A 25,391-nucleotide genomic window follows, 5' to 3' on the forward strand; every position below is an offset into this window, starting at 1 on the left:
CTTTGAGTACATTTCAGAGCGTGTACTTTTATACTTTTACCTGCGTAAACAAGTTGAATCAGTACTTCTACTTTTACCACAGTATTGTCTGTACCTCTGCTTAAGGAAAGAGTGTGTGTACTTTTACGACAACTACACTTTGCCAATGGATGATGTAAACTGGAAAAAAAAATGTAAACAATTATCAGAAGGATCATTGTATGGGATATCTATCCTGTACTTTCAACAGAAAGAAGGCTTGTTCTAGTGAAATACAGCCCCAAAACAGAAAAAGTTGGGACGGTATGTTGAAATTGAAATTAAAGTTGAAAACAATGTTTTGCAAATAATCTTTTATTACATTTGAAACAACACAGCAGCACATTTTTTTGATGTTTTACCTCGTGAATGTTATTATTTTTAAAAATAAACCCTTTTCAATTTTGATTCTTGCAACACATTTAAAAAAACAACTTTACCACTTTATAATGTTGCCGTTCCTTCTTACAACACTTAAAGATGTTTAATGACTGAAGACACCGAGTGATGAAGTGTTTCAGGTGTTATTTTGTCCCATTCTTCCTGCAAACAGGTCTTAAGGTGTGTAACAGTACGGGGTCGTCATTGCCATATTTTTTATTTCAAAATTTGCCACACATTCTCTATTAGGGAAAGAGCGGACACATCCTCTTCTTCCACAGCCATGTGTGTCGAATGTGGTTTTGCATTGTCTTGTTGAAATATTCCTGAAAAAGATGTCGTCTCGGGGGCAGAATATGTTGCTCCAAAATCTAAATATACTTTTCTGTATTAATGCTCCATCAGAGAAGTGTAAGTTACCTTTTCCAAGGGCACTGACACAACCCCATACCATGACAGACTCTGGCTTTTGGACTTGTTCCTGGTAACAGTCTGGATGGTCCTTTTCATCTTTGGTCTGGAGCACACGGCGTCCATTTCTTCCAAAAAACGACCTGGAATACTGATTCATCTGACCACAGTACACGTTTCCACTGTGTGATGGTCCATCACGGATGCCTCCTAGCCCAGAGAAGTCGACGGCGCTTTTGGACATGTTAACATAAAGCTTCCTTTTTTAACTGTGGCTGTAACATGTGTGGGTGTAACTCCGTATTGTTGTGCTTGACATAGTTTTGACAAAGTAATCCCGAGCGCATATGGTTATATCAGCAATACGGTTCTTGATGCAGTGCCGTCTGAGGCATCAGAGATCACAGGTGTTCAGCTTTGGCTTGCGCCCTTGCCCTTTACACACTGAAATTCCTCCAGATTCCTTGAATCATTTAATGATATTATGCACCATAGAGGGTGAAATATCTAAATCCCTTCATATCTTTCTTTGAGGAACATAGTTTTTAAACATTCAAGAATTTTCTCATGCATTTGTTGACAAACTGGAGATCCTCGACCCATGTTTGCTCCTCAGAGACCAGGCCTTTCCTGGATAATGATTTTGTACCAAATCATGCTAACAATCACCTGTTGACATCACATTGTTATTTCATGTTTTACCTCATTACAAGCCCTTAATTTCTCCCATCCCAAGTTGTCTTTTCAAATGTGTTGCAGGCCTGACACGCAGGACTGGATGTACGGTATATTATCAACTGAAATGAAGTTGACCGGACAAAACATGGCATCTCTTGAGTTCATACTGTCTGCACTGAAATACAAGTCAAAGTAAATGTTGAAATCATGGTTTTCTTTTTCTGATTTGGGGTTGGAGAAGAAAATCAGATCCATTCCCCTCATGACCTCTATGATGTTGAGATTAAAAAGCTTCACAAATGACTTTCCTTTCTTTTTTAACATTCATAGTAGTCTTACTTTTACCGCAGTTACTGAATAATTCATATTAGTTACTGAGTAATATATTTTAAGATTTAAAAAAAAAAAAAAACAACTGAATAATAAACCAGGATTTTGGCAGGTTCAAATCTGAACAGACAGGGTTTTAAGTCTGTCAGGAATATATACACTTCCTGAGTTTAATAAATATTGTGATCCTGATAGTCTACCTTTCAAGCAACTTCATGTGGACTAAATATTGCATATTGCCTGTCTCCACTAACATAAAAAAAGATGGCTGCGTTGGATTTAGCTTTGTTTGTGATATCCATCCTTATTATATAGCTGGGAAAATATCACCATTAGTTATAGGCCTGCTCATACAGACACATTGTAAGCGAGCAGGACTTATTTCTGATGGTTCTGAGCAGGCAGAATCCCATCTAATTGCACAATTTATTTGCTGCTCTATTCAGGGTGTTCACGTCAATCCTCATTCAGCAATGTACACAGATAGCATTTAGAAGCTCGTTTCAATCTCCCACACAGGTTTTCTTTCCACAGGATTTAATTTCACACATCAAGTTCACTTCTGATATCATTATCCATGGCAGCTTGCCTGCTCTAACTGAGTTAGAGATGGTAAACGTCACATGAAGATATTGTACAGCAGCAGTATCTGTCTGTGTGTGTTAGCGTTACATACATTTGCATTTGCTTTTACTCATTTAATGAATGCTTTTATCAAAAGTGATATATATACAACCCTGATTCCAAAAAAGTTGGGACAAAGTACAAATTGTAAATAAAAACGGAATGCAATAATTTACAAATCTCAAAAACTGATATTGTATTCACAATAGAACATAGACAACGTATCAGATGTCGAAAGTGAGACATTTTGAAATTTCATGCCAAATATTGGCTCATTTGAAATTTCATGACAGCAACACATCTCAAAAAAGTTGGGACGGGGCAATAAGAGGCTGGAAAAGTTAAAGGTACCAAAAAGGAACAGCTGGAGGACCAAATTGCAACTCAATAGGTCAATTGGCAATAGGTCATTAACATGACTGGGTATAAAAAGAGCATCTTGGAGTGGCAGCGGCTCTCAGAAGTAAAGATGGGAAGAGGATCACCAATCCCCCTAATTCTGCGCCAACAAATAGTGGAGCAATATCAGAAAGGAGTTCGACAGTGTAAAATTGCAAAGAGTTTGAACATATCATCATCTACAGTGCATAATATCATCAAAAGATTCAGAGAATCTGGAAGAATCTCTGTGCGTAAGGGTCAAGGCCGGAAAACCATACTGGGTGCCCGTGATCTTCGGGCCCTTAGACGGCACTGCATCACATACAGGCATGCTTCTGTATTGGAAATCACAAAATGGGCTCAGGAATATTTCCAGAGAACATTATCTGTGAACACAATTCACTGTGCCATCCGCCGTTGCCAGCTAAAACTCTATAGTTCAAAGAAGAAGCCGTATCTAAACATGATCCAGAAGCGCAGACATCTTCTCTGGGCCAAAGCTCATTTAAAATGGACTGTGGCAAAGTGGAAAACTGTTCTGTGGTCAGACGAATCAAAATTTGAAGTTCTTTATGGAAATCAGGGACGCCATGTCATTCGGACTAAAGAGGAGAAGGACGACCCAAGTTGTTATCAGCGTTCAGTTCAGAAGCCTGCATCTCTGATGGTATGGGGTTGCATTAGTGCGTGTGGCATGGGCAGCTTACACATCTGGAAAGACACCATCAATGCTGAAAGGTATATCCAGGTTCTAGAGCAACATATGCTCCCATCCAGACGACGTCTCTTTCAGGGAAGACCTTGCATTTTCCAACATGACAATGCCAAACCACATACTGCATCAATTACAGCATCATGGCTGCGTAGAAGAAGGGTCCGGGTACTGAACTGGCCAGCCTGCAGTCCAGATCTTTCACCCATAGAAAACATTTGGCGCATCATAAAACGGAAGATACGACAAAAAAGACCTAAGACAGTTGAGCAACTAGAATCCTACATTAGACAAGAATGGGTTAACATTCCTATCCCTAAACTTGAGCAACTTGTCTCCTCAGTCCCCAGACGTTTACAGACTGTTGTAAAGAGAAAAGGGGATGTCTCACAGTGGTAAACATGGCCTTGTCCCAACTTTTTTGAGATGTGTTGTTGTCATGAAATTTAAAATCACCTAATTTTTCTCTTTAAATGATACATGTTCTCAGTTTAAACATTTGATATGTCATCTATGTTCTATTCTGAATAAAATATGGAATTTTGAAACTTCCACATCATTGCATTCCATTTTTATTTACAATTTGTACTTTGTCCCAACTTTTTTGGAATCGGGGCTGTATATAAGGTGGAAGAATGCAATCCAGCCATAGGTCTTTTGCATGGATGCAAGTCATCACTAAACTGTATAGGAATCAATAAGACAACAATTAACACAATGGTAATTGTGTTATGTGCACTAGAAAAAAAAAGATTTGTTGTTTTAGCTTAAAAAATTCGTTACTGGGCTGCCTTAATATTTTGAGTTCATTGAAACTCATACAGAAAGCTCAACTGATTGTCTCATTGTGCAAATTTACTGTATGACTTACGTACAGTGAACTCAAAACAACAAATCAGTTTTTACAGTGTAGAGAATAAAATGATGTGCATGCTGTATTTGGAAAATAATCAACAAAATGGCCCAACATCAGACTTGTAGTACTCGAGTCTGACTTGTGGCCAGAATTTCAAGGACTCGTAACTTGAGCACTGATGACTCAGACTTGCACTCGGACTCGTGCATTAACTGCATTCGGACTCGTAAATTGGAGACGAGGACTTGGATTTTTTCTTTATTTTTTGTAACATTCCATAATAATTTGGCATAAGATATTTATATCTACATTAATTTTGTGCAAGAGAATGCACATTCACCTGTTCATACATCACGTTCAGGAACAAACTAACGTTAACGGCACTAAAATGCCTGGAGAGAACACCGCTAGGATTGTCCGCTTTGCTTATACAGACTTCTCGTGCATTGGGAAAAAATGCATTGCGATGTGTTCCAACTTTCAAGCACCACTGTAGTTGTTTTGATGAAAAATATTGAGATCTTAGTGGTCGGAATGAGATTTTAAAGAACCCAAAGTCAGAAACACGAGTGGATGTGACTCACACAGTTTTTTCGAGGTCCGCCTTGAAAGCTGTGAATATTAATCGAAATAATAATTTATCTTCTTTCATATGAACACTAGTCGGCCTGACTTAGAACTACAAAGGCCTACAGAGCACAAAGAGGGTATTAGAAACAATCTTTTATTACTTTTTTATTTTGATAGAGAATGGTAGATTCAATGCTTATTGATGCATATTTTATAATTAACATTGATTTCTCCTTCTTTGTGATGTATAAATAAGAGTTAAGATCAGCTTTATATTACACAAATAAAGCCATTTGGTGAAACTTTGAAGAAGAGCGTGTACTTATTTAACATTTAACCTAATTAGCATAATTAATACTCATTAAATACTAATTTGCATGTTTGGGTTTTGCAAATTTTTCAAACTTTGTGTTCAGTTTACAAGAATCTATGTTCCTGCCAATCTCCATGTAAATATTTTGAAAAATAGAAAAGTTATTAAGGAAAAAAATACCCGTTTGATCTCATTGGTTAATGAGGCCCATTTTGGACCATGTGATCCTCAGACAGAATATTACGGCAGTTTTCTAAAAATTAGCCCTTTTTTTTCAATCCTTGATTTGTAATATCTCAAGAACGGATAAACATATTTTAATTCTGTAAAAAAGTATGTTATTCTGCATTCAGTTCTGAATTCACTGATATCAGTTTCAAGCAATTTGGACTGAATGTGAATGTTCCCCTGATATGTCTTATCATCTCATCTCATCTCATTATCTCTAGCCGCTTTATCCTTCTACAGGGTCGCAGGCAAGCTGGAGCCTATCCCAGCTGACTATGGGTGAAAGGCGGGGTACACCCTGGACAAGTCGCCAGGTCATCACAGGGCTGACACATAGACACAGACAACCATTCACACTCACATTCACACCTACGCTCAATTTAGAGTCACCAGTTAACCTAACCTGCATGTCTTTGGACTGTGGGGGAAACCGGAGCACCCGGAGGAAACCCACGCGGACACGGGGAGAACATGCAAGCTCCACACAGAAAGGCCTTCGCCAGTCACAGGGCTCGAACCCGGACCTTCTTGCTGTGAGGCGACGGCGCTAACCACTACACCACCGTGCCGCCGGAATTAAATCTCATACTGTATATTTCCACAAAAAAAAAAATCAGACTAAGTGCAGACATTGTGTTTGTAATGTTACATACAGGATATTGCAATGATTAGGCGAGGGAACGAGGGATTATAGCGTGAATAATATGCGTACATCAGGAATGTGTGTGCAACACTCTGACCTTGTTTCCCAGCTGAGAATAAGAAGAAAAATGTGTTTGCCTTTTCCAGTGCCCGGATTTTTAGGGGACAGCTTGAGGTCTTTTGTGTGCTTTTTGGAGATGGAGTTAGGCTGGAAATTTTGCTGAAACCTAGCCCTTGCTGCCATCAAACACAATCGAACAAAGGTGTTTCTAAAACTGCTGAAAGTGAGTTACAGTGGATGTGAGATGTTGCTGAATGCCAACTGCGTATGATTGGGTTACTCTAAAAATTCACGAGATAATTACCTATACCATAAGTCACGTGTGATAGCTTCTCGGCTAAATTTTGTTTTATGAAGATATATCGTTATTACCATCATACCTCAAAATCTATGGAAATGAGCCGCTGCTTCTGTTCACTATAAAAGGTATTTTGATGAAAGTTGGTTTATACAGCTGCAAAGGAGTAGAATACGTTTGTCCATTTCTGATTTCATGACTCATCAGGATGCGTTAAATAGCACTACATAAATCATATTTACAGTACACTGCATTGTGTGATTGTTCTTCTGTGGTCACGCTGTAATCTAGTCAGCCCACAATTCATCCTGATCTCAGTGCTGCTTCAAAGCAGTGAGCTGCAAGCCTTCATCTGTGTGTGTGTGTGTGTGTGTGTGTGTGTGTGTGTGTGTGTGTGTGTGTGTGTGTGTGTGTGCGTGCGCTCAGGTGACCGCTGTGCCATTGACCCCTCAGGGAACCATAAGAAGGACAGAGAGCCAAGACGCTCTCTTTGTTTTGCCTACAGGCTATGCCAGTAATGAATGCTGACAAAACTCATAAATTCCTAATAGTCGGGCATGGCCAGTTCCCCTTTTCCATAGATCAGCACAGTGTCGATGCCAAAAGCAAAGGGTGTTAACCAGTTTTTGGGCCACAACTGAGAGATGCACAAACATGCCCCGGAAAACCTTGCATGAAATATGAAGCAGTGTATGCAGGGAGTACTCTATGTGTAATATATCCAAGTTCATAGAAGGTTCAACTTCATGCAAGTTTACAAAATATTATACATACAGGACACTTTTTCCATAGAATAAAAACGTGTTCTATTCCCTTCTAGTCGGTTTATTGACGGCATGCAATATTGTTATCATATCGCTTATCATCCATGTATTACGCCACTCTACCCAATGGAGAATGAGTGTGTAATACTGTTATAATATTGCACATTGTCAAGACAACACGACGTCACACGTCAGAGTTCATGTGAAGATCCAATGACAAAACTTTTCCGCTGCGTATGCGCACAATCATTTCTTTGACGGCTGGGAAAAAAAGAAGACGAGGCTAATCCAGCGCTCGGATTACGCACTAAAAAAGTGAACTGAAACTAAAGACGCACTGAACACCCGAAAGGCTACCAAAACTTCATTAGATATTCTTCACGCATATTTACCGTACAAGAGAAAAACAGACCAACAGACATCAAAAACACTGGAAACGAGACACATAGTAGATGTAAAGCTTCCGTGCTGGCGAGTGACTGTAACAGTTTGTACACAAACATGGCTGCGAGGTTTGCTTCGTTAAAAGCAGAAGATTTAACGAGAAAGACGCGCTGAACACCCGAAAGGCTACAAAAATCTTCACTGGATATTCTTGACGCATATTTACAAAAGAAAAACAGACCAATGGACATTGAAAAACTGGAAAAGAGAGCAATAGAGGAAATATTGTCAAAGTTCTACTTGGAGGTGAGGAAAAGTGACTTTTACAAGAGGACGTCACTCGTGGACTTCACTCAGCAAAGCCCTTTTGTTTTGAACAACTGCAATGGAACAATATAACTACGAACAAAAGTAACTTTGAACTTGAACCGTCTACCTGGATATAGCTTGTATATAAGTCGGGTTGTTGTTCAGGATTTTTGGACTTGTACCATTTTTACTGTTAGAACTTTGACTTTGTACAGTACATTGGATTGACAGAACACTGAATTACATTCGATCAGAATCAGCATTCAGTATTGGTAAGTTACCGCCCTGTTCTTAACTTTTTGTAAAATCTATAATTGTTCCATCAAATGTGTACGTATAATAATAATAATAATAATAATAATAATAATAGCTGGCTTTTTCGTGGTCTATTAGATATATTCCATTCAGCTACTCGTCTTCGACTCGTTCAGTATTATGCTAGCTGAATGGAATATATCCGATAGACCACAAAAAAGCCAACCAATATTATTTAAATATAATGCTGTTGCAACGTTCGAAAAACGTGATATAATAAATTTGGACTTTGTAGTGTTCTAAGAACGTTGGGAATACAGAAGAATTCACAGTTGAACATTAAATCAAAACTGAATATTATAATAAGCATTATAATAATATCATCAGAATTTATATAAATATACAGTCGCTTAAAATAAAATTATGTCGAGAGGTTATTACACTTGGCTCATGTTAATGGGGGAAGCCATGGCCTAATGGTTAGAGAAGTAGATTTGGGACCAAAAGGTTGCCGGTTCTATTCCCTGGACCAGCTGGAGTGGCTGAAGTGTCCTTGAGCAAGGCACCTGACCCCAGGCTGCTCTGGGTATATTGTACATGACTCTGAATAAGAGCATCTGTTAAATGTCATTCATGTAATGCCTACTATCTAGTGAATTTTTACAGTAGCTCATAATAGGCAGCTGAGAGTCATCCGGGGAACGGCCAGCGCCTTCTAGTCCTTCAGAGAAGGCCCAAACATATCAGCATTTCAAATGTTATATTTAATTTCTTTCATTATTTCATAATTTCATAATAATGATTCTCTTCTAGGCGGCATGGTGGTGTAGTGGTTAGCGCTGTCGCCTCACAGCAAGAAGGTCCTGGGTTCGAGCCCCGGGGCCGGTGAGGGCCTTTCTGTGCGGAGTTTGCATGTTCTCCCCGTGTCCGCGTGGGTTTCCTCCGGGTGCTCTGGTTTCCCCCACAGTCCAAAGACATGCAGGTTAGGTTAACTGGTGGCTCTAAATTGACCGTAGGTGTGAATGTGAGTGTGAATGGTTGTCTGTGTCTATGTGTCAGCCCTGTGATGACCTGGCGACTTGTCCAGGGTGTACCCCGCCTTTCACCCGTAGTCAGCTGGGATAGGCTCCAGCTTGCCTGTGACCCTGTAGAAGGATAAAGTGGCTAGAGATAATGAGAGATGAGAGAGAGAGATTCTCTTCTAATTCAAATTTGGCCTCATTTTCTATCAAATTTGTTTCAGAAATGAAAGGGTTACTGTCCTGAAAACATTAAAATCGAGTTATACAATGAGATTGTTTTGTTTGATGTCTCTAGGTTGAGAAGAGTTTAGAGCTGCTCACTCACTGGTTAGGCTGGGCTGCCAACTCTCACGCAATGAGTGTGATACACACGCATTTGATTGTCTTCACACGCTCACACGCCATACCTCCAATTTCTCACGCTAGAAAAAAAATCTAGTTTAGCTATCTAATCTAGGCTACCCATTGCGTCGCGCCAACCACTTGCGATCAATCAATTACGCCTTATGCATGGCTAAACAGGCAGAGCGGTGTTCCCTTCTGTACACACTCCCCTATGGTAGGTGGCGCATCTAATGATGCTGCACTCGCCGGAAGTTGGATAATTGCCTATCGTCAATTTAGAGGAAGAGGAGAGAGAAGAAGGTATCTGAGTTGAAGACGGGTGTCTCAGACAGGTTTGTGCATATGCACGCCAATGTGTGGCGTTACTGGTGTAATTATGAACTTATATAAAGTTTCTTAATTGTTTTAGCCTATAAGTGTTGTGAGAATATTTAATGCCATATCGAGAGCTGTGTACTAGGCATGCTAAATCATTATAGGCCTACTGCCGTGCCACAGCCTCTATCTTCCCCAACAAGCAGCACAGGAGAGCACCTCCTTAGCACATGGTTATTAAGGTGCATTTTTAGTTTGTTTACTGTATGTTATCATACTTTATGACTTTATTTGAAGCCATACTGGAAATGTTGCAAAATAAAGCAAGTAAGAGATAATATTACAAATGCAAGAAGAGCCATTAGCCACCATACCTATTGTTTATTTACAGGGTATTTATTTTTAATTATTTATGATGTATGTAATTGCTCAGTTAAAGTAAATAAAGCATGGTCACCTGTAATATCAAAGAACTTGAACTTGTGAATAATTAAAAAAAAAGACAGAGAACAATATACTGAGGAGACAGGGTTTCAAAGAGGGCAAGACAGGTAGAGAATATTTCTCAGATAACAGGCCCTGATGAATGCGCTATTACTAATAAGAAACATAGATAAGAAATAAATTAATAAGAAATATATTAATATAGCTTATTTAAGTATGACCAAAATTTTTAAGCCCAACTTTGTGTGCACATTCCCACCTATGGCCAAGGTTCAGCTTTTTGTGTTTCAATACTGTTCAAACTTAATCATTTTAATGTTTCTTGTAGCACATGCACAGTTTGCTTACTGTTTAAGCATTTTATTTGTTCTTTTGCTGTTGATATTTTTCCCCATGCCAATCTTCTGCTGAACCCAGTGGTGGGGAAAGCCCTTAAATGCATAATGAATAGTCAGTGAGGGACAATCTTATTTTTTGCAACAGTTATTAAAAACTTAACATTTAGTTTCAATACAGAAGGTGTTTAGGCTTAGCTGATGAAATATTTTCAAACATGAACTTGCCTTTAAATCTGAAACACAGGTCTATAGGGCTACAGGAACATTGGCAGTCATCTGTAGTTTTCTAGTGTGGGGGCTTTTAAACCAAAACTTGGTGCTTTTGTTGGCCACAAGCTGAAGGCCTGGCAAGTCAGGGTGTGTAAGAATGTAGATATGGCACAGCAGGCCACTCCAAAAATCCACCAGAATGCAGGAACATCTACTAAATCCAAAATCTCAAACCTCCCCCATTGTCCATCTCCAGCTGGACGACCCACAAACAAAACACCAGAATGCAGGGGGACAAGTGAATATCAAACTGAATACAAAATTCCCACTTACTGCATGGTGTGCAGAAAAATTTTGCCGTCGACCCCCCCCCCCAAAAAAAATCTCACTCCAAGGAATTTTGAAAAGTTGGGTTGGCAGCCCTGGGTTAGGACTTCATTGCCGGGACAGAAGGCCATGGCAGTGTATGTTTATGTAGGAAGTGACAGATGAATGAACCAGATTTTGATTGATAGTGGGCGGGACCAAAAATGTATCGCCCTCAGCCTTCTTGAAGCCCAACGTGAGCTTAACCGCGAGTCGGCGCCGTCAGCGCAGCAGTGAAGTCACCTTCCAGCCAGTCTAGCGTTCATCAGTAGTGTTAATGAATGCTAATAAAGCAGTCAAGCCAGTGCTATCGAGAGCTACAGGCTAACAACCAAGAAACTAAGATTTCTGTCTCTAGACTCTTCTTCCACACTGCACGCTCACTACAGTATTTTTCACTCAGACTTAATTATTCATTTCCCTGTGTAATTTACTGAGTTACTTTTAAAATCAACATCGACACCTACACACAACGGAGCGACCTGGCAGTGTGCTGCTAATCCCTTACAAAATTCTTTACCCTGTTGCTTTTTTGGTGTCTGGCTGAGCTCAAGTCCCAGCTCTAATAGTGACGGTTCACCACTGCATCCAGCATATAGTCTAGCAACTCTTTCTGAGCAGTTTGAGGTAATATCATTAAACAGGTTTCAGTAAAATTTCCAACCCTAGTAATCTCAAAAAAACAAATAAAACACCTCAAATTAGTACAAAAAAATTGTCTTCTTTTTCTCAGCATTTGCTTGAGCAACAAGTGTTTCGGACATACAGTACCAGTCAAAAGTTTGTTTGTACACCCCTACTCGTTCATAGCTTTTTCTGTATTTTGACTATTTTCTACAATCCTGGAGACATCAAGTCTATGAAATAACACATGGAACATATATGGAATTATGTCGTAAACAAAAAAGTGTTTAAAAAACCCTCAAACGTTTCATATTTTAGATTCTTCAAAGTAGCCAGCGTTTACCTTGATGACGCTTTGATGGCACTATTGTCATTATCTTAACCAGCTTCATGACGTCGTCACCTGGAATGCTTTTTAATTAACAGATGTGTCTCGTCAAAAGTTAATGAGTGCAATTTCTTGCCTTCTTAATGCGTTTGAGATCTCATCTCATCTCATTATCTGTAGCCGCTTTATCCTGTCCTACAGGGTCGCAGGCAAGCTGGAGCCTATCCCAGCTGACTACGGGCGAAAGGCGGGGTACACCCTGGACAAGTCGCCAGGTCATCACAGGGCTGACACATAGACACAGACAACCATTCACACTCACATTCACACCTACGGTCAATTTAGAGTCACCAGTTAACCTAACCTGCATGTCTTTGGACTGTGGGGGAAACCGGAGCACCCGGAGGAAACCCACGCGGACACGGGGAGAACATGCAAACTCCGCACAGAAAGTCCTTCATCGGCCACGGGGCTCGAACCCGAACCTTCTTGCTGTGAGGCGACAGCGCTAACCACTACACCACCGTGCCGTCCGTGTTTGAGATCAAACAGTAAATAATAAAAATACAGTAACTAGCCCTATTCCATCCACAACTGTAGTAATCCATATTACATCAAGAATGGCTCAACTAAGTAAAGATAAACGACATCCATCATTACTTTAAGACATGAAGTGTCTTTTAATGAATAAAAATAAAGAAAAAATGTTGAATTAGAAGGTGTGTCCAAACTTTTGACTGGTCCTGTATTAATGACATACAGACATTATCCAAAACATAATTCAATTTGATATCAAACAAGACCTTGGCCTATCATGAGTATTTTAACTAGACCAATCTGGCAACCTTGTTGTTACCGTAACTGTCTGTATGCTGTTCCTCCTCCTCCTTCCCAGAGCATGGGGCAGTGTTGTTCCTGCCCATCCATCCATCCATCCATCCATCCATTATCTGTAGCCTTTTATCCTGTGCAGGGTCGCGGGTAAGCTAGAGCCTGTCCCAGCTGACTACGGGTGAGAGGTGGGGTACACCCTGGACAAGGCGCCAGATCATCGCAGGGCTGAACATACAGCGCCCTCCACAATTATTAGCACCCCTCGTTAAGATATGTTCTTAGGCTTCTAATAAAATCATTTAAAAAAAAAAATATTTTGCAACAATGCAAAAAAAGAGAAAAATCCAGCCTTTAATTCGAGTGACTTTATCCAGTGGGAAAAAAAATCCCACATTAAGAAATAATTCTTTTACATGAAATCATGTGTGCCACAATTATTGGCACCCCTGATGTTAATACTTTGCACAACTCCCTTTTGCCAACAAGACAGCACTTAATCTTCTCCTATAACATTTCACAAGATGGGAGAATACAGAGAGAGGGATATTCGACCATTCCTCTTTGCACAATCTCTCTAAATCATCCAGAGTCCTGGATCCTCTCCTATGCACTCTCCTCTTCAGCTCACCCCACAGGTTTTCAATTGGGTTGAGGTCTGGGGACTGAGATGGCCATGGGAGGAGCTTGATTTTGTGTCTGGTGAACCATTTTTGTGTCGATTTGGCCGCATGTTTAGGGTCATTATCTTGCTGAAAGACCCAGTGACAACCCATCTTCAGCTTTCGGGCAGAGGCCACCAGATTTTGATTTAAAATGTCCTGGTATTTCAAAGAGTTCATGATGCCATGCACCCTGACAAGGTTCCCAGGGCCTTTGGAAGAGAAACAGGCCCACAGCATCACCGATCCTCCCCCGTACTTCACAGTGGGCATGAAGTGCTTTTCCGCATACTCATCTTTTGTGTTACGCCAGACCCACTTAGAGTGTTTACTGCCAAAAAGCTCTATCTTGGTCTCATCTGACCAAAGCACACGGTCCCAGTTGAAGTCCCTGTACCACTTGGCGAACTCCAGACATTTACATTTATGCTTGTAAGTGAGAAAAGGCTTTTTCCGTGCATGCCTCCCAAACAGCTTGTTGGCATGTAGATAGCGCCTGATGGTTGTTATGGAGACTTTGTGACCCCAAGATGCTACTCTTTGATGCAATTCTCTAACAGTGAGCTTTGGAGAACTTTTTACTTCTCTTACCATCCTCCTCACTGTGCGTGGTGGCAAGATAAACTTGCATCCTCGTCCAGGCTTGTTTGCCACTGTTCCAGTTGTTTTAAACCTCTTGACGATTCCTCTGACTGTAGATATGGGCAGGTGTAGGCGAGCGGCTATTTTCTTGTAGCCATTGCCTGACTTATGAAGGTCGACACACATCTGCCTTACTTGAATGGTGTGTTCTCTTGTCTTTCCCATGTTGAAGAGTGGATTAGAGAAATAGGCCTCTGTGTCACATCATATTTATACCCCAGGGAAACAGGATGTGATGAATTACTAATTAAAGGTTCCTAGATACTCTGATCAACTTTATAAACTACAGTAGAAATGACAGAAATGCTTCACTTACATTTATTTTCTAGGAATTGTTATGCGTGCCAATAATTGTGGAACAGGTGATTTTTATGAAAAATAATTATTTCTTAGTCAGGGATTTTTTTTTTTTAATTCACTTGAGTTAAGGGTTACATTTTTCTACAATTTTCAGTGTGAGATTATGCTTCTGAAATAAAAATTGAATTTATTTTAAAGCTTTTAACACATCTTAACCAGGGGTACCAATAATTGTGGAGGGCGCTGTAGAGACAAACAACCATTCATGCCTATGGTCAATTTAGAGCCACCAATTAGCCTAACCCACATGTCTTTGGACTGTGGGGGAAACCGGAGCACCCGGAGGAAACCCACGGGGAGAACATGCAAACTCCGCACAGAAAGGCCCTCGCCAGCCACGGGGCTCGAACCCGGACCTTCTTGCTGTGAGGCGACAGCGCTAACCACTACACCACCGTGCCGCCTTAGGCATTAATTCATTTTCTATAACAGCAGCTCTAACAGTAAGCAAGGCAAATCATAGTTTGTTTGCTTTTTTTTAATTACAATAATGCTTTAATTCAAATATGTTTCTACGATCGGCAACAACTAATACTGAAACATATTTTTTTTAATGTGGCTCGGTTTCCTGTGAGGAGCAATAAGATGAATAAAACACATGCTGTTAAAGGAAAATAGCGGACTTCAGGGTGGTAGTTGCTTTGCGTCTGGCCACACTGCACCCCGCTGTTGGATCTTTTCCAATAACAGCATGCCCGTCATGTTTTACTACTTACTTTGAGCCTATTTAATGGTCAAAAAAATGATGTTGCACTCATGTTTCCTAAAATATACTGTGGTACACCACAAGAATACAAGAATCTTGCTTCTCTGTGTTTCAGCCTATATATACACACACACACTTCCACTCGCTGGTATAATTAACAAATAAAACATTTCTTTTCATCCAGATACAGATGGCATACGTCTTTCTTGTGTCACGCTCAGACTGCGCGAGTGCTTCGATGACAGTGTGGGTGTGTCATTTTTTTCCTGCAGTATGATAGAAGTCCTTATTACAAGAAAGAAAGGACAAAGGAAAGACTGATGGTGTTATTTTGAGTCTCTGCCTCTGAAAAACTCACATTAGTAATATCTGCAGAATGGTAACCTTGTAATATCTCTATATTCCAAGAATGTCCTCCTTATACAGCTTAGACATCTTTCAGTCATCGAGCCTGTTTGCTGTCTTATCTGATCTACCCAGGAGTTGTACCAAGCTGGGATATGTGAAAAGGATTTCACTGTGCTGTAATGTATATGTGATGAATAAAGGCTTCCTCTTTTTTCTCCTTGTTTTTCTTCTTATTGTTCACGAAAAAAAAGAATCAGCATGAAATAAAACACAAACTGAAAGCAATTTAAAAACAAATGCAATTATACCAAATCAAATTCAAATTATTATTTTTTGTAATGCATAGTACGACATGCAGTGAAATGCTTCATGCTTAATGGAGTGCTCCGTAAATAGTAAAGATAGTTTAAAAAAAGGAAAATTAGTAAAAAGAAACGAATGTAATAAATGGAATAAAAAATAAAATGATAGAATAATCTGCGGGGTGGCACGGTGGTGTAGTGGTTAGCGCTGTCGCCTCACAGCAAGAAGGTCTGGGTTCGAGCCCCGTGGCCGGCGAGGGCCTTTCTGTGTGGAGTTTGCATGTTCTCCCCGTGTCCGCGTGGGTTTGCTCCGGGTGCTCCGGTTTCCCCCACAGTCCAAAGACATGCAGGTTAGGTTAACTGGTGACTCTAAATTGACCGTAGGTGTGAATGTGAGTGTGAATGGTTGTCTGTGTCTATGTGTCAGCCCTGTGATGACCTGGCGACTTGTCCAGGGTGTACCCCGCCTTTCGCCCGTAGTCAGCTGGGATAGGCTCCAGCTTGCCTGCGACCCTGTAGAACAAGATAAAGCAGCTAGAGAGAATGAGATGAGATGAGAATAATAATAGTAATAATAAAAAGTCCACCAAAAGAAGGTCAGGATGTCGTTACAATGGTGTAGCAGCCACAGTCCCACCAAAAGGCGCATGAAGATAAATCCCACACCGCCTGCAAAGCCGCCATGATGCCGCCAGGCAACATTGCTCAGAACACCACGCCAAGCACAAAAGCACCGCTGCACAGAGCGCTGGATAACCTCGATGTTAAATGAGCTCACTGCAGTTCATAGCGACGAGCACAGCCATCACCCACGGCGAACCAAGGCCTAGAGGAAACCGACGCCCAAAAGTGGGTCTGGAGCTACACCACAACCGGCGGACAAAACACTGAAACAAAAAACAAACATCAAACTACACAAACACAAAAAAGAAAAACAAACGGGAAAATAAAATAAAATAAAAAGCTCCGGTAAGAAGCGACAGCCAGAATGCATACAGCGTACTCTCAACCGGAAACGGGGAATAACTGTGGATATAAGCCATGTACGACGAGATTGAGTGGAATAACTGTTTTATCTTATCCACATTCACTGGCTTTTGAGAAACAGAGCATTTTTATTTTTACTTTTTGCAAATTTGATAAATAAAAACTTTATACAAAACGTCCGACAAAATAATTTCCGCTTAGAATGGAAACAAACCAGCGGAATGACAGGAGCAATTTGTGAAAAAAAGATACGTTCTTACCATCAAATTCCCATATTTTGTTGCTTTTTTATTTTTATTTTATTTATTTATTTATTTATTTATTTATTGGGGGGGGGGGGGGTCTTCTTTTTCTTCTTTAGTTTTTTTTTTTTTTTTAGTGGTTGGCAAACCAACTTAAAGGTGCATTACCGCCACCGACTGGGCTGGAGTGTGGAACAGGAGATATTGTCGGGGGAACTATATTCTTTTAGCTATTTCTGTTTCTTTTAAATATTTGACAACTATTTTGGGGGTCTTGTTTTCGAGTAGAGTTTTTATTTCATCCTCAGTTGGTTCAGCAACACACTCCACCATTTTGTTTTTCTCTACTCACTGTATATGAGCTGATAGCCTAGTAGTAGAGTAGACAATCAGAGGGTGCGATTGCTCATATCCAGTATATATATATATATATATATATATATATATATATATATATATATATATATATATATATATTACACTGTAATTAATTAAATTGCACAAAGAGGTACAATTGCAATGGAAATGTCCTGTATATATTGCATGAAGAGGTGTAAGAGATGTAAGAAATGGGGGGGAATGAGGGTGAAGTGGTGACGAGACCTAGTTATTGTCAGTTATTGTCAGCTATTGTCCTGGTTAAGAGCCTGAATGGCCTGAGGGAAGAAGCTCCTCCTCATTCTCTCCATGGAAGCGAAAGCACTTGAGAAAAGTCCATGGTTGGGATAGCTGAGGTTCTTCATTGTCTTCCTGGCTTTAGTCCGGCACTGCTTGGTGTAGAGAGATCGCAGGTCAGGGAGCTTGGTGTGGATCATGCACTTGGCTGATCGCACCACTCTCTGGAGAGCACGTCTGTCCTGCTTAATGCTGTTCCCAAACCAGGTGGAGATATTTCCTGTCAGGATGCTCTCAGTGGTGCAGGAGTAAAAGTTCCTCAGAACCCTCGGTGGAAGACAGAAGTGTCTGAGATTTTCTGAAATGGAACAAACACTGGTGGGCCTTGATGTGGCAAGACCATGACAGGTCTTGCGTGATGTGAATGCCCAGGTACCAAAAACTGTCCACTCTCTCCACTGGGGTCCTGTTGATGTAGAGGGGCTTGGAGTTACTCCACTGCTTTGTGCAAAAATCCATGATCAGCTTCTGGAGGAGGAGGTTGTTGTCCTGGCATCAGTTCTCCAGGGTTCTGACCTCCTTCGGGTAAACCTCTTCATACCATACCTCACATACAGTATGCTTATTGTATTATTACCTCTGTCAGCTTTGTTGGAGGAGGTTATGTTTTCACCTCCGTTCGCTTGTCTTTTCCCAGTGTAACTCAAAAAGTAGTGAATGAATTTTCATAAAATTCTGAGGAAAGGTGACCCATGGGCCAAGGAACACATGATTATATTTTGATACAAATCCAGATATGTATGTGGATCCAGGATTATTATTTTTTTTAAGTGAAAAGTAGTGAACTGATTTTGATGAAACTTGGTGCACAACTTTAGTATTATCTTACGTTCAAGTGATTTGATTTTGATGTTAATAATATGTGGCTTGATGGAGGTATGCCCTCTGGTTTATCTGCAAATTAGATATCAAGGAGCTCGTGATGTGCTTGTGATGTCTGTTTTGCAGTAAAAGTGTTGTATTAAAAATGCAAAACACCAGAAACTCTGCTATGACAAAAAAAGAATAGAATAATGTAACAAAATTAGTATGACTGTAAATTTTAAAGTTAGAGCCAATATCATATCAATAGCATGATAGATTATGTCACACAACTTTTTTTTTATTGGAGAGCATGGACATAAACTTTGTTCAACTTAGTTGTTATTGTTGCTGTTTAGTCATTATAAACTGACTGGAAGGAGCCGATATGATGTTAAAATTTTGTATTTAACATTTTGATTTGTATTTTTCTCCCTTTCCATGTCATCTATCTATCTATCTATCTATCTATCTATCTATCTATCTATCTATCTATCTATCTATCTATCTATCTATCTATCTATCTATCTGTCTACAGTGGGGCAAAAAACTATTTAGTCAGCCACCAATTGAGCAAGTTCTCCCACTTAAAAAGATGAGAGAGGCCTGTAATTTTCATCATAGGTACACTTCAACTATGAGAGACAGAATGGGGGGAAAGAATCCAGGAAATCACATTGTAGGATTTGTAATGAATTAATTGGTAAATTCCTCGGTAAAATAAATATTTGGTCACCTACAAACAAGCAAGATTTCTGGCTCTCACAGACCTGTAACTTCTTCTTTAAGAGGCTCCTCTGTCCTCCACTCGTTACCTGTATTAATGGCACCTGTTTGAACTCGTTATCAGTATAAAAGACACCTGTCCACAACCTCAAACAGTCACACTCCAAACTCCACTATGGCCAAGACCAAAGAGCTGTCAAAGGACACCAGAAACAAAATTGTAGACCTGCACCAGGCTGGGAAGACTGAATCTGCAATAGGTAAGCAGCTTGGTGTGAAGAAATCAACTGTGGGAGCAATTATTAGAAAATGGAAGACATACAAGACCACTGATAATCTCCCTCGATCTGGGGCTCCACGCAAGATCTCACCCCGTGGGGTCAAAATGATCACAAGAACGGTGAGCAAAAATCCCAGAACCACACGGGGGGACCTAGTGAATGACCTGCAGAGAGCTGGGACCAAAGTAACAAAGGCTACCATCAGTAACACACTAGGCCGCCAGGGACTCAAATCCTGCAGTGCCAGACGTGTCCCCCTGCTTAAGCCAGTACATGTCCAGGCCCGTCTGAAGTTTGCTAGAGAGCATTTGGATGATTGAGAAGAAGATTGAGAGAATGTCATATGGTCAGATGAACCTAAAGTAGAACTTTTTGGTAAAAACTCAACTTGTCGTGTTTGGAGGAGAAAGAATGCTGAGTTGCATCCAAAGAACACCATACCTACTGTGAAGCATGGGGGTGGAAACATCATGCTTTGGGGCTGTTTTTCTGCAAAGGGACCAGGACGACTGATCCGTGTAAAGGAAAGAATGAATGGGGCCATGCATCGTGAGATTTTGAGTGAAAACCTCCTTCCATCAGCAAGGGCATTGAAGATGAAACGTGGCTGGGTCTTTCAGCATGACAATGATCCCAAACACACCGCCCGGGCAACGAAGGAGTGGCTTCGTAAGAAGCATTTCAAGGTCCTGGAGTGGCCTAGCCAGTCTCCAGATCTCAACCCCATAGAAAATCTTTGGAGGGAGTTGAAAGTCCGTGTTGCCCAGTGACAGCCCCAAAACATCACTGCTCTAGAGATCTGCATGGAGGAATGGGCCAAAATACCAGCAACAGTGTGTGAAAACCTTGTGAAGACTTACAGAAAATGTTTGACCTCTGTCATTGCCAACAAAGGGTATATAACAAAGTACTGAGATGAACTTTTGTTATTGACCAAATACTTATTTTCCACCATAATTTGCAAATAAATTCTTTAAAAATCAGACAATGTGATTTTCTGGATTTTTTTTTCTCATTTTGTCTCTCATAGTTGAGGTATACCTATGATGAAAATTACAGGCCTCTCTCATCTTTTTAAGTGGGAGAACTTGCACAATTGGTGGCTGACTAAATACTTTTTTGCCCCACTCTATCTATCTATCTATCTATCTATCTATCTATCTATCTATCTATCTATCTATCTATCTATCTATCTATCTATCTATCTATCTATCTATCTATCTATCTATTTTCATAGACATCTTCACCTGACACCCAGACAGTGTCCAAACAGCTCAGACAATTAACACACATAATAAAAAGTTCTCAGGGGTCCAATCCTTTCTAAGACCATTAAAAACTAAAAGTAGAGTTGATCAGGGCCGTGTTATTCTGACTTGTTACTCTGGTTAATGGCTGCTAGAATCAAGCTATTTTTATACCATTTTGTTCAACACCTTGGGACTACAAACCTTCTCCCCGAGGGAAGAGGATGAAGCTCAGTGTACAGAAGGTGGGAGTTAGGGTTTAATATCGAGGCAGTGTGCTGCTTTAACTGTCTGGTGTACAGGGACTCTTGGTGAAGCTGGTTCTCTCCAATCAACTGACTGGAGCAGTTAATGATTGGATTACAGGAGGTTCTTGTTTTTAAGGATAGGTTTCCAAACCATGACAGCAAGCAAAAAGATACAAGTGATTCAACAAAAGCACAATAAAATAAGGGCATCATGGTTTTATCAGTGTGAAAGGAACTCAGTTTCCTCAGACAGAACAAAAGCCGACGCCCCTTTCTGCATTTGGCTTCACAATTTTCCTCCAAATTCAGTTTTGAGTCAATCATTGTCTCTAGATATTTGTCAGACTGCACACATTCCAGTATCTGACCCTTAATGGAGATCTATCTATCTATCTATCTATCTATCTATCTATCTATCTATCTATCTATCTATCTATCTATCTATCTATCTATCTATCTATCTATCAATCAATCAATCAATCAATCAATCAATAATCAATCAATCCATCCATCCATCCATCCATCCCTCCATCTATCTATCTATCTATCTATCTGTCTGTCTGTCTGTCTGTCTATCTATCTATCTATCTATCTATCTATCTATCTATCTATCTATCTATCTATCTATCGATCAATCCATCCATCAATCCATCCATCAATCCATCCATCAATCCATCCATCCATCTATCAATCCATCCATCCATCCATCTATCTATCCATCCACCCACCCACCCATCTATCTATCTATCTATCTATCTATCTATCTATCTATCTATCTATCTATCTATCTATCTATCTATCTATCTATCATTCCACCCACCCATCTATCATCTAGTTTGTGAGCAAGATCACAAAATGTAGAATGGATAGTATACAGTTTTTCTCAATCGCTTTGGTGCATTTCTCACATCACTATTTACATTTGCACAGCAGTTAGTGCATTTCTCAAAACAATTAGTACAAACTGCAAAACCTAGTGGATAACCTGCAGAAGCACGTCACTTGCTCAAAATGGATAGTCCATTGCTCAAAAGCAAGTATTCATGTCAATGAAACTGCCAGTGTCATCAAAATGAGAAGTCTTGACACCATAGTTTATGAACAAGATAGTCAATTGGCTTTGTCATGTTTTCATTATGACAGTTTATTCTCTGTGTTTTCCAATGCAAAAAAAAAGGTCAGAACTCGCTGAAACTACCTGAAAGACTACTTGTACAGCCATTTGAAAACTACAGTAAAGTTGCATATTGCTGTAGTTAGGGGAGTAAGTGAGTACAAGACACTGAATACGCATGTTTCACATTTTTACTGTATTATGCTCTTCGCAATACTACAGCATTGTGCAAAAGAAAAATACAGTAACCTACAGTCACTGTCAATCAGAAAAAAACATAAGAAACACCCTTTTGGTAGAGCTGTGCACAATTGCGAACAATATACAGTAACAGTACATACTGTATTGTAACGGAACATGGGTACAGTTTTCATTCTGGCACATCCAGACGTTCCTGTCTGTTTGGCCACATATTCTCATCGACATCAGAACGGATATTTTCTCTTGCAATGCAGCGAGGAAAGTATCTCCTTGAGTGACGAATCCATGCTCTGCATGAATCTGCAGCGATGTCATCACATGCTGCATCCATGGCTGCTAGCAGGGCCATTTGTGTATGTGGACACCGGTCATACACCTTCCACCTCCAGGCAGAGAAAAACTCCTCTATGGGATTAAGGAATGGGGAGTAGGGAGGGAGATATTCAACCAGCATCCTCTGCTGTGCTGCAAACCACTGTGTGACCAGATGTGAGTGGTGAAAACGTTCATTATCCCACACAACAACATACTGGTTGAGTTGGCCTTCACCCCTCTCATTCTCAGGGACTATGTCCCTGTAAAGAGTGTCTAAAAAAGTCAGCAGATGTTGTGCATTGTATGGACCAAGAAGGGGGATATGGGTGAGGACACCATTGTCTGAGATGGCTGCACACATTGTAATATTCCCTCCGCCTTGGCCTGGGACATCAGTGGTTGCGCTCTGTCCAATGATATTTCTTCCACGCCTTCTACCTTTGGCCAAATTGAAGCCCGCCTCATCAATGTATATGAATGTGTGCAGTGGTTCCCTGGCTTCCAGCTCCAGTATATGCTTTAGAGAGAGAGAGAGAGAGAGAGAGAGAGAGAGAGAGAGAGAGAAATGTAACAACTTTTCTTGTGTAACATACTGTAATGCATTTTGAAAAATACAGTATACATTATGTTCTGTGAATACATATACAGAATTGCATGAAACTACACAAAGTAAAACTGTTTACAGTGCTGAACATTAGAGTATACACAAAAGACATGTTTTACCTGTACATACTGGTGACGCATCTCCTTCACTCTCTCACTGTTCCGTTCAAACGGCACTTTGTACAGTTGTTTCATGCGCATTTCATTTCTCCTGAGCACTCTGTCAATTGTTGCAACTGACACAGATTCAATATTGGCAAATACATTGTTATCTTCTATGACAGCACTTTGAATTTCTCTCAACCTTATAGCGTTGTTTGCAACCACCATTGCACAAATAGCTTCCTCCTGCTGTGGGGTAAAAAGGGGCCCTCTTCCTCCACCTCTGCGAGGTTGTCTATCAATCCTATGTCATGCAGAGTAAAATTTCAGTAATGTACAGTAAACATGAGATACTGTATTACAGTATGAGATATTGGATTACTGCCTGTGGCAGCGGGGGCGTGGTCTAGCATCGGTCTGTGACAGGAGGGCGGAGTCGGGGAAGTTAAGTGGCAGAATCACTACACCTGTTGTTAATTAATGTATTTGTGTGTCTTCCCAGTGACCGCGCCCTATTTAAGGAGAGAGAGTGAGAGCAGAGGGAGCTCTCTCGACAACCAGACAGCTGATGTGTGTGCGTGTTTGCAACTGCAAAGTGCAAATAAAAGAGAGTTTTGTGAGATCAGTTCTGTCCTGCCGTCCTTCTGTGCTCCACCCACCTACATGGACTGCTACACTGCCCAATACTGTACTATACATACCTGTTCTCCCTACGAAATGTTTGAATGATTGAATTCACTGTGGTTCTTCCAACATTTGGTTGGACCCACTGACCAGCCTCAGCCATTGTGAGGCCGTGATTGATCACATGGTCCACAAGTGTAGCCCTAATTTCATTAGGAATCTGCCTATATACTTGACCTCTTCTCCCTCCTCCCCTGTTTTGTGCTCTTCCCCTTCCCCTTCCTCCCTGCATCCTTACCCCTCTTCCATGATGCTGACCTTCCATTTCTATGTCACAGAATTGTAGAAAAGGTACACACTGTGTCCTGCTCGGTTCATACTGTATATTCTTGCAAATGGGGGTTCATGGGATTCCTCCCTGAATGATTGTGAACAAGTGGCTTGTCATTGGTTACAACTAATACTTCACACACCTCCTCGTGAGTGAAAGCTGAAGTTCACCTGAGAGCAATTGTTCAATTTAGGAGACATTTCCAGTAAAAAATGATTAAGAAATGTCTAAAATTTGCTTGACAGAATTTGACAACGAGTTCAACAATTTTGTATGTAATGACTCAAGCAATGAAACGAAGACTATTAGTTTTATTGTGAATGACTATTCAGCATGGCGGCACGGTGGTGTAGTGGTTAGCGCTGTCGCCTCACAGCAAGAAGGTCCGGGTTCGAGCCCCGTGGCCGGCGAGGGCCTTTCTGTGCGGAGTTTGCATGTTCTCCCCGTGTCCGCGTGGGTTTCCTCCGGGTGCTCCGGTTTCCCCCAAAGACATGCAGGTTAGGTTAACTGGTGACTCTAAATTGACCGTAGGTGTGAATGTGAGTGTGAATGGTTGTCTGTGTCTATGTGTCAGCCCTGTGATGACCTGGCGACTTGTCCAGGGTGTACCCCGCCTTTCACCCGTAGTCAGCTGGGATAGGCTCCAGCTTGCCTGCGACCCTGTAGAAGGATAAAGCGGCTAGAGATGATGAGATGAGATGAGACTATTCAGCATCCATAAGTATAGTTCATTTTGACTGACATGACATAAGCAAATGATAATGTTATAAAACAGCATTGTATTGTATGAAAGCACCTGATAGATGTCCAAAATCATTTGCAATTTGTTCAGAGGA

The sequence above is a fragment of the Neoarius graeffei genome, chromosome 17 (genome assembly GCF_027579695.1).
Source record: "Neoarius graeffei isolate fNeoGra1 chromosome 17, fNeoGra1.pri, whole genome shotgun sequence".
In the NCBI taxonomy this organism is placed as follows: Eukaryota; Metazoa; Chordata; class Actinopteri; order Siluriformes; family Ariidae; genus Neoarius; species Neoarius graeffei.